Below are 10,512 nucleotides of genomic sequence, written 5' to 3'. Positions count from 1 at the left end.
CGCTACAGTCTCGAGACTGTTGCGACTGCTACCATCTGTCCGATTTACAATTAAATAGTTTTTAATGAAAATTGTTTTATTTCGGTAACGGTATTTAGGTATTCGGTATTTATGTAGGTAACAACAGGCGGACTTATCGTTAGACAGCGATCTCTTCCAGACAACCTTCAGATAGTGAAAAGGCGAAACCAATTCAAGTATAAAAGGAAATAAAACAATTTAACGTTTTTGTATTGTGCAATAAAGCATTTTATTATTATTTGTTTGTCCTTTCCATACTTTTCCCGGACTTTTGGGAGACATGCGTGGGGCCGAAGCCAACAGAGCAGAGGCCCTTAAAGACAATTTAATCTAAAAGCAAGGGATACACGTGGCGGATACCATCCCCGAGTGCACATAATACATCCGGAGATTGTCCCCGACAGGTCATGCGCCATTTTTTTTTGGAGTGTCAAATGGCATTTTAATAAGACGTTAGCACTAGCAGCCGAATCGTGATCTTTTCTTAAAAGAATGTGGACTGCTTCACATATACATACTGAAATACTTAATCTATCGGTAAAAATAAAAAATAAATATAAATCCATATAAAAGTATCATTTTTAAGGCGGCTGACTATTGGGAACTACTTTTTTATACACAATCCAATAGTTAGCCACCCTTGGCTGACTACTGGGTTGGAGGCAGTAATTTTCAGTAGGGGGAGGCGACCATAGGAATTAAGACTTTTTTAGGGTTCCGTACCCAAAGGGTAAAAACGGGACCCTATTACTAAGACTCCGCAGTCCGTCTGTCCGTCTGTCACCAGGTTGTATCTCATGAACCGTGATACAGATGATGAATTTTCACAGATGATGTATTTCTGTTGCCGCTATAACAACAAATACTAAAAAGTACGGAACCCTCGGCGGGCGAGTCCGACTCGCACTTGGCCGGTTTTTTTATTTTCGAATGAAATCTAAGTCATTAAGCCATATACATTATTATGACTTTATTTGATTGAAATACATCAAATACCCAGTAGTCAGCCTGTGGCTGACCAGTGGCTATTGAGATACGAAACTCAGAACAGTCTGAACCCACTAATCAGCCGTAAAAATGAGATATATGGCTGGCCACTGGATACTTAAAGGCTATCTATTGGTACACACACAGGGGACTGATTACTGGTAAAAACCCTAGGAGAAGAAGAAGAATCTTCGTTTTGGAAGACGCACCTACCAGCACTAACGGCAAACAATTATACGGCTCGCCTGATGATAAGCAATTTCCGTAGCCTATGGACGCCTCCAACTCCAGAGGTGTTACATGTGCATTGCCGACCTTAATACTCCGCACCCTCGTTCAAGCTCTGCAACCTTACTCACCGGCAGAAACACAACACTATGAGTAGGTTCTAGTGTATTTAGACTATTTAGAAAGGGAAATTCATAAATCATCTTTCATATACATATAATATATTTTTATTAGACTTATATTGACCGGGATATAGATCGTGAATCATACAAAACTGTTGTATTTTTATTAGCCTAACTAAATGACCCACTGCTGGGAGCTGGGAGAAGGCCTCCCCTCATTTTCTCCACTTGACCGTGTCGTTGGTATTCTCCCCCCAATTCGGGTAGAATGCATCCAAGTCGTCCCGCCATCTCCTCTGCGGTCTGCCTTCGTCCCGGTCTGCACCAACTATGGTGTTCCGTACCTACTTAGTATAACCATTTTGGCCCACCTTTCCGCATGCGGTATAATTTATTTATTTAAGGTCTATAGGATTAGGGTGATTCAAAAATCAGTTTTTTTTAACTCACCTCATTATTTCACCCTACCTACTAAAATAATAATTCATATTTGATTTAAAAAATTTTGATTAACATTTAAGAAGAAAGAAAGTAAGAAGAAAGAAAATAAATTTATTCAGGACGCTTACAGTATTGCTTATATGTAATACACTTTTATTAATATAAAACATAAACGTCACTGAAAAGGTCTCCCCTCAGCTTGATGTCAAGTTACCTTTCAGGTATCTTGACGCTGGTCTTCCGTGGAGACCTGTCCAAGCGATCGCGTCAGCACGTAAACTTAACTAACATTGGTTAAACTAAATTGAGATCAGAACAGATATTACAAATAAATATTAGGTACCTATTTCAATTTGACTTATTAAGTATATATTAATATATGGCTTATTTAATAACATAATAATATTTGTAAGACTTATTAGAGTAAAGGTTGGCACTTACAAGTGATCAACTCTTTGAGCAGATTTCTGCAAATTCAGAATATACTTTTTGTATTCTACTTTGAAAGACAAAATGGAATGTGTGTTTCTTATGGGCGGCGGTATGTTGTTCCAGCATTTCGTGGCAGAATATCAAAAGCTACCACGAAATGCAGTTGTATTGTGCCGTGGGCAGATAATACGAGTAGCTTCTCTAACATGACTCTGAGAAAATTGCAATTTTTTTGATAAATATTGGGGTGTCAATGACTTAATAATGCCAAATAGCATACATGCGAAATGCAATGAACGACGTGACTCCATGTTCATCAGCCCGCTGTTATTAAGGTAAGGAGTTATGTGAGTTCTGGGCGATATAACAAAACAAAATCGAGCACATGCGTTCTGCACTCGCTGTATGAGCTTTTTTGTTTTGTATAGAAGACATCTTCCTATAACCGTATCTGCATAATTCAGTTTTGATAAGACTAGTGATTCACAAAGAGCAATTCTAACATCAGTTGACAAATATTTACGAACTTGGTATAGTATCTTAAGTCGATAAAAACATATTCTTGAAATGTCTATCACATGGTTATGGAAATTTAATTTACCGTCCATAAGAATGCCTAGGTTTTTAGCTTCTGTGACCTGATCAATACGGTCCGTGCCGATTTTAATAACAGGGTTACAATTGTTAATATCACGTCTTTGCTTATCAGAGCCTAATATTATAAATTTTGACTTGAGAGGGTTTAAAACCAAACTATTTCGGCTGGACCACTGAATTATCCGTTCCAGATCGTCATTGATTTTATTGACTACGCTAGGAGTATCAATAGGCTTGACAGGCAAGTACACCTGCAGGTCGTCAGCATAAATATGATATTTACAGTTCTGAATAGAATTAATTATATCTGCACTATATAGGATGTATAAGATTGGGCCTAATATTGAACCCTGGGGAACACCATGGGAGACAAGGGAAGCTTCAGAAAGCTGGCTAGAACCACTCTCAGTATTTAGTTTTACTCTTTGCAGCCGACCGTTTAAATAGCTAGAAAACCATTTTAGGGTAAGAGAATCAAAACCATAAAAAGCCAGTTTGGAAATTAATAGATTATGGTCTATAGTATCGAATTTAGGGGTGGCTACCACCACCAGTACCACCTGCCAAATTTTACAAATTTTCTACAATTACGTTCTTACTGCTATGTGGTATATGGTTTGCTTTTAATATGTTCCATAAAAATATTTATCTATTATAGTAGTTTATCAACACACATATCATAAACCCTCTATGATGCCTTCAAAATCCGTAAATAATGGCCAACATTAAGATAAACTGTCTTGTTACAGCATTTTTTTTATCTGTGAAAATATTAATTATTGCTAAATAATAACTTCGACTTCGATAATATTATTTCATTCAAATTTCGAACATCTCTGAAAAACAAAGAAATTTGATTTAACCTCTATTCTAATATCAATCGAGATGACGTTTTCTTCGAAATGAAATGTCAATTGCATACAATTTTGACAAATCTCGCTTGTTAGTTGGTATCGAGCGATATGGCAATCGACCCCCACTCTAGTTTGCCTCTGAATAAAAAAAAACTACGGATGCGTAACATGCGTGAAAAAAGTTTTCTTTGCCGCCATTTGACGTGCAGTTTATCTTTTAATGAAATGAAAGCATTTATTTCAGATACAAATAATCCATATTATGTTAGTAATAACTTATATTAGGTGTGTTAGTAGAAAGTATAATTATAATTACAATTGACATGCACTGACATCCAGTGAGCGAGGATAGGGTTGTCCATCCTCTCAGCGATCACCTTCAGGAGAGTGTTGGTACTGCCCCGCACGCGTTCGCCCAGGGACGCCACCCGCTTGCGCAGCACGGCTTGAAAACTTAATTAGTTTGTAAGTAAAAAATAATTTATTTTGTTGTTTTTAAAGTAACTAGTAAAAATTACGTGTAAAATGTGCGATAAAGATATTTCGGAGACGCCACCTCATATCCGCGAATTCCGCAAGACAGCAACTATGCCCCAATGTCGGCTGTAATATGAGGTTAGTGAATATATCATAGAAAGTTTATAATATGTGTGTAGATAAAGCAGTGTATGTAACTGTACATAATTAAGCATTAAAACACTCGTGTGATTCTATTATGAAACTCAGTTCGTTCGTTTCATAAATCCACACTCGAGTTTTAATGCCTTTCATTATGTAGCAGTCACATAAACTACTATTATGTGACTGCTAGTTACAAATTTTCAAATGTTGACCAACAAGGCGGTTTTCTGTGCATCAACCAGACGCTTCACGATTTCTGCAAACAACTTTTGCGCGCTGGGATCTCATGGACCTTAAGTAGGTTGATATGGTGATGATGAACTCTCGAGGTATTCTTGATCAGCCGATATTGCTTAGCCTAGTAGGTAGTGACCCTGTCTAAAAGTGTCTATGGGGTGTTCTTCTTCTTCTTTGTGTTAGGGGCTATATAAGGCTCCAAAGCCTATGGATCAGTGCGACCATCCCTGATCTATTGTGATCGCCATCTACTACAACTCTCGATCCAAACCTGCAACTTCAAACAGCTGCAGGATCTTTTTGATCTCGAGAGACTTTAACTCCTCCGGGCGCAATGTATGTCCGCCCAGGATTAAGTCACGAGTACTCATTAGACAAGGGCACTCACGGAACCCCATAGACACCTTCGTAAACAGGGTGGGGGCTGAGTTGGAACTCAGCCGACATTCGTTAGGTCGCCAGAGTCGCCAATGTACATTTGTGTCAGAAATGAAGTGTTTGTCATTTGTGCATATGACAAATCTGAAAAGAAATTTTAAATTTAATGTAATAAGTAGAGCAACTTACAACATTTTTAGGGTTCCGTACTCAAAGAGAAAGTGGAACCTATTACTAAGACCACTGTCCGTCTGTCTGTCCGTCTGTCTGTCACCAGGCTGTATCTCATGAACCGTGATAGCTAGACAGTTGAAATTTTCACAGATGATGTATTTCTGTTGCCGCTATAACAACATTAACAACAAATACTAAAAACAGAATAAAATAAATATTTAAGTAGGGCTCCCATATTACAAACGTGATTTCTTTGCCGTTTTTTGCGTAATAGTACGGAACCCTTCGTGCGCGAGTCCGACTCGCACTTGTCCGGTTTTTAAAATACATAGCTACCACACACAACCATATCGAAAGTAGGTAATATAGTACTAGCATAAATTCGACAACGTATATAAATTTTTTTTTTACTCGTCGACTGTAATATTTGAATTAAGATTTCGTATACCAAACTGTAATTGGGTACTTTTCATGTATGGGCTCCCAACTCAACTATATTATTCATTTCGAAACGGTTTAGTGAACTAAAAAGAATTTGACCAATCACGTGGCGCCGCGATCCAGTGGAAAAGACACCATCGCGCGACTATTTCATGAGAATCCCTATTCATATATTATGCACGCGTTGATGCGTTTGGTACTACTGAGATACCTACCTAGTTTTCTTTGATTATTTAAGTTTTGTAGTAGAAAAACTACTGTATACAATAGTGATATAATCAGCTTTTCAATCTCGTACCTATATAAGGCCACTCAGCAAGCTTCGTGGCCATCAAAGATAGATATAACTCCGTAATAGATGGATGCAGTCTAAGGAAAAAACGTGCCTCGAAAATCACGAAAATTTGACTCTCGATCAGATGGCGCCACTAGTTTTGGCCTACACTCGTATAGAGGGCGTTGACTGTTTCGTTTGTTATTTATAATTTTAACGCATACCAGTGAAAGAACATGGGTCAAAATCATATAAAAATAATAAATGCAAATAAAAAAATAATTTATCCATATTTAAATACATTTTAACGTATTTCTTTAAATCTTCATTTTTAGTTTTAAAGTATGTCGATAGATGGCAGTGAATTTACAGTGGTTACAAAATTTACTATGACAGTACCGCTCTATCTTATTATATCCTCATTGGTGGCCATATATTATGCACGCGTTGATGTGTTTTGTACTACTGAGATACTTACCTAATTTTCTTTGATTATTTAGGTTTTATAGTAGAAAAACTACTGTATACAATAGTGATATCATCAGCTTTTCAATCTCGTACCATCATTAGGCCACTCAGCAAGCTTCGTGGCCTAAACACGGTACTCGACTGAAAAGCTCTCTATTATATCACGATTGTATAAAATACTATTACATTTTATCTAACACAATCCTTTGTAAAAATTCACAGGCCATTTCGAACGTAGGTGGACATCAGAATGATATTAGAATGATGTCATTTAGATATCATTCTCATATAAGTGTTCGTTCGAAATGACCTGGCAGGCAGGCAAGACTCGAACTCGCGACTACGTTCAGCTCGTACAGTAAATAACGCCATAAAAATATCATTAGGTACTTTTATGTACTTACCAACGAAAATATCTTTATGTATATCGAGTTCTGTACAAATACCCATATAAGCGATCGTCCAAATACCTGAAATTTATTCCAAAGTTAAGTGTTCTATTTCTATACAGGGTGTAATCTTTTAGGTGATAGAACAGAAGGTGATAGGTACTTGTCACTGTGAGAAAATTGTGTTATGAGAGAAAAGAAAGGATGATCAAATTTACTTAGCTAGTTCGAATTGACTGGTAAGATTCAAATGTTGGTTCTGATGTTAGTGTACAAGCATATGGCCCGCCTGATGGTAAGCAGTTACCGTAGCGTTGCCGACCCTTTAAAAACCTTACACTCCTTTTCTGAAGAACCCCATACTGTAACCCCTCGGGAAAACCTCGGCAGGGAGCTCATTCCACAGACGAAGCTTCCGCGGGAGGAAATTCCTCTTAAACCGCACAGTACGCGACCATTTAGGTTCTAGGGTGTGAGGATGAACACCCTGCCGATGGCGAGCGATGCGGCGATAGAAAGTGGCCGTTGGCATCATGTCAAACAATTCTTCTGAGCACAGCCACAGAATAACTAACTACGAGTATATAGTGCTCCACATCGATTTCGATGACGGCGACCTCAACAATCAAGGTTTTTCCCTCTCATGAGCTCTTATGTGGCTGGCCAGGCCAAACTTGCTCTTAAAACTCTTTTACACTCACGACAGTAGTTGACCGGCCGCATTGTACGTATACACGTAGGAGGGCTTAGGTCTTTCCTTGCGCAATTGTCGTTTTGCATCTAACGTCGTGAGGCGGTTTTCCTCAAACGACTTGATGGATTCGAAGATGGTAGACCGCCAAGATGACCGTTTCGCAGCGAGCTCCTCCCAACGTGTAGGATCGATAGAGCACGCGCTCAGAACTAATAGAACTACCGTACACACACACACACACACACACACACACACACACACACACACACACACACACACACACAGTCCATTGTACAAGTTTACCTTCGTATCTCTCGATACAGTTATGATACTCTAGCGCACAATAATTAGGGAAGCTGTAGTATTGATAATAAAGGGTCCGAGCGCAAACGGCCCCAGTACTGAAACAAAACAACATCATTATTACGTGTTATTACAAAACTTAAATTAAGGCACAGAATAATAAATAAAATAGTGCTAGGTACAGAAAATTCACTCCCTAACAAAACGCGACTACTACGCGCAAGGCGGCGCAAGCGCATTCAGGCGTCCGTTCCGTGGCGGTGCGCGGCAATTACTATGGAAAAACCTCAAAATTGAGGCGGCCGCAGGTACTTGTAGCGACGCGACGAAAACCACATAATTATTTTGACTAAGGTGTAGAGTTTGTAAAGTTAGGGCATGTACAGTTAGAAGCTCAGCTCTACAAGAGATCTGATAACTTTTTGACAGTGCGAGCCTTATGGTTTCGTCTTGGCAACATTTTACATGAAAATGTTTTTGGTCGGATTCTATTGCTGTACCTATGGATGGTATAGAAAGGATCGCAATCGCAGTTGTAAATAATAGTTCCAAATCTCTCCGGTGGCGCTAGGTAGGCTCTGAGACCAAAGAGTATTGTAATATATAGGAGACTCTAATGACATGAACCATAGAGGTATAAATAATGTAGAGATGAAATGGGGGAGGGGCATCATATAACTCAACCAAATTACGTAGGTTGTTTCTGGTATGTTTTCAGTAATGTTAAAACGTGTTTTTAATTTTGTCGCATTGCGTATGTTCTGTCCCTCACGGTCGCACGGGTGCACATCTATATAAAATACTATGTGTATGGTCATGTCACTATGCGAGAGGGACAGCAATATAATTAAGCACGAAACCTCTTTTTGGTGCAGACTGCTAAAACATTATCATTATGCGCTCGCAATTCCGCCATCTGTATTATTCCCCGACAAATCTCTTTAAAGGGGCCCACAGATTACCAGTTCGCCTGATGATAGTCTGTCAGTTAATCGCAAAAGGTTACACACTAAAAGTTCCATTTCAGGTTTCGGCCTGATGGTTTTTTTTTATACCACGTCGGTGGCAATCAAGCATACGGCCCGCCTGATGGTAAGCAGTTACCGTAGCCTATGGATGCCTGCAACACCGGAGATATTAAACGCGCGATGCCGACCCTAACACTCCTCTCCCTCGTTGAGCTCTGGCAACCTTACTTACCGGCAGGAACACAACACTATGAGTAGGGTCTAGTGTTATTTGGCTGCGGTTTTCTGTAAGGTGGAGGTACTTCCCCAGTTGGGCTCTGCTCTAGATCTGGAATGACATCCGCTGTCCTGTGCCCTACCACACAAAGCGAGATGTCATTCACAGTGCCTATACCTCTCTTCGTACGTATTAGTCATCGGCCAGGACCATATAGTAAAGCTAGCCCTAGATTTGCCAACGACAAAACGGGGACCTGGAAGGCCACCCACCGCTTGGCTTACGACGGTCGAGAAAGACCTAAAACAATTAGGATTGGACGCCTGCACAGCTCAAGACCGAGCACAGTGGAAGAGAAGGATAAGGAGGGCCGACCCCAAGTAGATGGGAAAAGGTCGCGACAAAAGAAGAAGGTATTAGTCATCAGGCCGAAACCTGAAATGGAAACAGAGTGTGTGGTCGCTTCACGATTCCGGTCAGCGTCGACAGATATCAGCCGGGCAGTCCGTGATTTTGGGGCGAAAACTGACGACTCTCAGCTGCTAGTGTGTAAAGGTGGCAGCAGGCCATTGCCAGCAGGCATTCATCGCTTATGTATGAAGACGTTATTGGTCTGGCACAACGGGTCTCCCGATAGTACCAGAGACTGCAGGCGGACTGGTATTTAAATGCTGGGACCCTTAAAAGCAAGAGAGTAGCGGCGCGTTGGGCGGGGCCTGCAGCGGACACGCCACAGTAATACGCGCGTTTTCAGATTGCCCGATCCGATATCAGATATCGGATGACCTTTGGAGAAAAACAGCTGCTAGAAAAGGGCATAATTATGTTGTACTTACGCGTATGCCCTCAAGCAGCGGATCCTCTCGTAGTCGCATCGTTCGTGAGAAACGTTCCAATATAGTTTCGTAATACGTGGGTCATCTGTTATGGCTGGCGAGCTGCTAAAATCATACGAATCACCAATTAAAGTAGGTATCATAATTATTATTATTCATTCATATTTATTTATACTATCATTCATATTACATGACAATTTATTATTACATACAGTATTATAATTATTTAACCACGTCGTAAGTGATTTATTGAATTTATATAAATAATTTATCTACGATATACTATGTATAGATAGTATATTTATATCTTTACATAAAAAAAATACGCCGGAGACGGAGACCCTGACCGACTTTCGGTAGCACTCGGGTCCGTGGGGTCGTTACTCCCCAACAGCTCGCCACAAGCTGCCCTGCGGGCTTGTTATTATTGCCTGTCTTTAGTTTGTCGCTCATTGGAAGCCATGAGTGGGGCCGAAGACAAAACGTAGAGCCCCTTGTAATAGACGATTTTATTTACTAAACGAGATATGATACCAACCAACGATTACCCCTGTATGCACTATAGCAGTGCACACAAGGATAAGCCCCGGTTAGTGTAGGGCTATTGTAAAAACCGGCCAAGTGCGAGTCGGACTCGCGCACGAAGGATTCCGTACTATTACGCAAAAAAGGGCGAAAAAATCGCGTTTGTTGTATGGGAGCCCCACTTAAATATTTATTTTATTCTATTTTTAGTATTTGTTGTTATAGCAGCAACAAAAATACATCACCTGTGAAGATTTCAACTGTCTAGCTATCACGGTTCATAAGATACAGCCTAGTGACAGATG

The 10,512-nt window shown here is 40.0% G+C and overlaps 1 long non-coding RNA gene across 1 annotated transcript; it reads right to left on the bottom strand.

Annotated features, from left to right (window-relative positions):
* Positions 1-6,676: 6,676 nt before the first annotated feature.
* LOC134750696 (uncharacterized) lies at positions 6,677-9,770 on the bottom strand. The gene is made up of 3 exons (XR_010128578.1): positions 9,683-9,770; positions 7,662-7,759; positions 6,677-6,745 (listed from the first exon to the last, which is right to left on the bottom strand). It is a non-coding gene; the product is annotated as an uncharacterized LOC134750696 (long non-coding RNA).
* Positions 9,771-10,512: the final 742 nt, after the last annotated feature.

The sequence above is a fragment of the Cydia strobilella genome, chromosome 20 (assembly GCF_947568885.1).
Source record: "Cydia strobilella chromosome 20, ilCydStro3.1, whole genome shotgun sequence".
Taxonomy (NCBI): domain Eukaryota; kingdom Metazoa; phylum Arthropoda; class Insecta; order Lepidoptera; family Tortricidae; genus Cydia; species Cydia strobilella.
This window is presented reverse-complemented; position numbering and strand designations above follow the sequence as displayed.